The sequence below is a fragment of the Bubalus bubalis genome, chromosome 2 (assembly GCF_019923935.1).
Source record: "Bubalus bubalis isolate 160015118507 breed Murrah chromosome 2, NDDB_SH_1, whole genome shotgun sequence".
NCBI lineage: Eukaryota > Metazoa > Chordata > Mammalia > Artiodactyla > Bovidae > Bubalus > Bubalus bubalis.
This window is the reverse complement of record NC_059158.1, coordinates 37,315,874-37,319,244: the sequence shown is the minus strand read 5'-3', so window position 1 is coordinate 37,319,244 and position 3,371 is coordinate 37,315,874. Positions and strand designations below refer to the sequence as shown.

Here is a 3,371-nt window from a genome sequence, read left to right as displayed (position 1 = left end):
TGTGAAGCCCCTTAGAACTTAATAAACAGCATCAAATCTAGAATCCAAAGACCTGGGTTCTCATCCAGGCTTTGATGTTGGGTATACAAGTCACAGTTCCTCTTTCAGTGTCAGTTTCCTCGTTTGTAGGATGGGTTATATTTGACTGCGTAGCATTCAAAGGGCTCTGATGGGGTATTCTGAGACCCCAGCGTTCTAGGTGCCAATGGATACTCAAGTTCCATTAATTCATTTAGCCAACAAATAATAATAGCAATAATAAAAATAATCATTATGACTGCTATATTTTCCAGCTGGATGGGAGATATTTGGCTGGGAGGCTCTTCCTCCCTGTTGCTATTTGGGGAATTCAGAGCTAAATATAGCCCAGTGGCAGGCATTCCAAACACCATCGTCTCAAATTAGGAAATACATTTGCACCTCCTATCAACAGTCCTGTGGCAGACATACTGACAACTCTGGCAAAGATGCAAGAAGACTGTTTCTGCCCATGAAAAAATCCATGTCTGCCTCCTAGAAAAAATGGTCTGGAGATTCTGTGGATAAAACTGATGGCAGAGTAAAGGGGAGGCATAGGTAAGGACTGACCCTATCACTCCAGAGGCCTGGTGTATAATCACTACTATCTACTAAACACCTACTACATGCCAGGGTGTGTGATAAGCAGTGTGTATATGCTACTTCAATCCTTATGGCAACCTTGAAACGTAATCTCTCAAGGCCACATAGCTTGGAAATAACAGAGGAGAGATATGTAACTTTGGCTGTCTCAACCCAAGGTCCATGCATCTTCCGCTGCATTGGACACCTCTCTGCGGTTCCTTCCTCTCCTCCTTCCTTGAGCACCAGTGGATATTTAACCACATTTCTTTCTTTCTTTTGTTGTTGGTTAGTGGCTAAATCATACCTGACTCTTTTGCAACCCCATAGACTGCAGCCCTCCAGGCTCCTCTGTCCATGGGATTCTCCAGGCAAGAATACTGGAGTGGGTTTCCAGGGGCATACCAGAGACTCCTCCTCCAGGGGATGTTCCCAACCCAGGAATCAAACCCGCATCTGGCGCATTGGCAGGAAGATTCTTTACCACTGAGCCAGCAGGGAAGCCCTCCTTTCTTTTAATATATATTTATCTGGCTGTACCAGTTCTTAGTTGCGGCATGCAGGATTTTTAGTCGCAGCATGTGAACTCTTAGTTGCAGCATGTGGGATCTAGTTCCCTGACCAGGGATCAAACCTGGGCCCCCTGCATTAGGAGTGCAAAGTCTTAGCCACTGGATCACCAGGGAAATTCCACTTAACCATGTTTCCGACCTTATACTTAACATACAAAGGTAAATAAGACTCCATTCTTGCCCCCTAAGGACCCCCCTCACCCAGTTAATGCTGCATGGATAACATTGACCATCAAAATTCAGCATGACACAAACAATAATAAAGATAAATACAGGGTGATGTGGGAACATAGACTGGGAGTGTCAGGATATACTCCAGAAAGGAAATAAATTTGAGTCAACACATAAAGGGCGACCCATAGTTAACAGACCATCAAGCAGTAGATGGCCCTCAGCAGGAGGAGTGCAGAGACAAAGGAAAGGCACGCTGAGGTTGGGGGGCGGCTCCTGGGGTTCGATGGAGTCCTGCCCCCTCTGTCTCACTCCATCTCCACTCCCAACATGAAACGGCACAATGAATGCACAGAAGGAGAAGAACCAGATCAAGGCACCCTGAATTAAGACTTCTCCTTGCTCCTTCACCAAATGAGAGAAGCATCAAGTCCTTTCCCTCTAAAACCTCAAACTCCAGATTCAGGGATTAAAAAAAAATAGCATGTAGGAACCTGGATGATGGGGGCCTGGAGCCAGAAAAACTTGAGGAAACCCCAGCCCCTTGCTTGGCCTTCAAGCCGCGCTCTGCACCCCTGGCATCTGAGACCAGACAGCGTCTCCAGGGAGTCGACGCTTTTCTAATTGGAATTGACTGCTGCCTTTGGCTCTCAGCGCCTTCCCATGGGCAGGGAGCTCTTGGGAGATGAATGCAATGTCTCACCAAGCAGCATCCACTCCTGCCTCCCTCCTCGGACACTGTCTTCCTCTACCCCACTCCTCAGATCTTTACTCACCCCCTTGCCCCACTGTTCCCTCCTCCTTCCGGCTGAACCCTCCCCACTCACACCCCCAGCCTGCCTCCCACTTCTCACCTCCGTGCCTCTTCATTCTCCTCCAGCACTTCCCTATCCCGCCTTAGCTTCACCATGTCAGAACGAAAAAACTAGCCACTGTTTATGCTTTGTTCCTAAACCCAAGCCCATAAAACGGTCCTTTCATATGAGGAGAAGGGAAAGCAATAACTCAGGCATTAGCAAGGAGCACAGCACACTTATTGGTAGTCTTCATGGAGCTCTTTGGAGCTTCTCCCACATCAACGTCTGCTCCCAGAGCAGCAAGAGCGTGGGGTGCAAGATGCAGGAAACGGCCCAAGGGGCGTGCAAACAGCAGGCGTGACAGGGTGTGACCTGTGTGACCTGACACCTGTCCCCTGCCTGTCACTCTTGGTCCCGCCTCTTGGGATGTGGCTGGGTCCCACTGCTTCGCCAGGACCCTAGGACAGTCTCCACCATCTTCATACAAAGAGGCTTCAAAGAGGCTGAGTCCAGCTCAGGGGCGACTTTCATGGCAGGGCCAGCCCAGCCCTGCTTTTCACCCAAAATGTAAAAAGCTGCCATGAGCTGAGAATTCCCAATCTGAGGGATGGATAGACCCCATCCCTGGCCTCAGGGATTGCCAGTTTGATGAAGCCACTTAAGTCCATAATCTCAGAACTTCCAATCACAACCCCTCTCCTCGAGGAATTCAGCTGACTCCCCCCAATACTTGAAAAATACTAGAGGGGTGATGCAGTAGAAAGAGAAAGAAAGCACATGGTCTTTGAGGCATGGGGTGATGCTGACAGTAAAATATTATAAATCCCAGCTCCAAGCATAGCTGACGTCTTCATCTGTAAACCGGGGCCTCGCTTCTTTTCCTAGCAACCTGCATCCCAGAGAAAGTCCATGAAAACATTTAACTGCCACACCTTTGAACATGCCTGCGGGCAGGACGATGACTCCTCATGATCTCTGCCTTTGTGGCCGTTCCTGCCAGCCTCTCTTTGTCCCTCATCCCTGTGACTCTCAGTTCAATCCCTGGCTCTCAGACTCTCTCTAGAGTAACAGTAGTAGCATCCTTCTGTAGTAGGCCCACTCCATGCTAGGCACTGGACTGGTTGCTTAATAAAATCTCTATCCCATCCCCTTGCTTTTAGATCCATCCCCCTTCCTGGGAATTTCTGTGTTGATTGCCAAAGGTAAATTCCACTTCCTGCTATTCTCACGC

At 48.7% G+C, this 3,371-nt stretch overlaps 1 non-coding gene across 1 annotated transcript; it reads right to left on the bottom strand.

The window, feature by feature from the left end:
- Nucleotides 1-1,213: 1,213 nt before the first annotated feature.
- Nucleotides 1,214-1,286, bottom strand: TRNAR-CCU. The gene has a single exon. It is a non-coding gene; the product is annotated as a tRNA-Arg (tRNA).
- Between the last annotated feature and the right edge of the window lie 2,085 nt (nucleotides 1,287-3,371).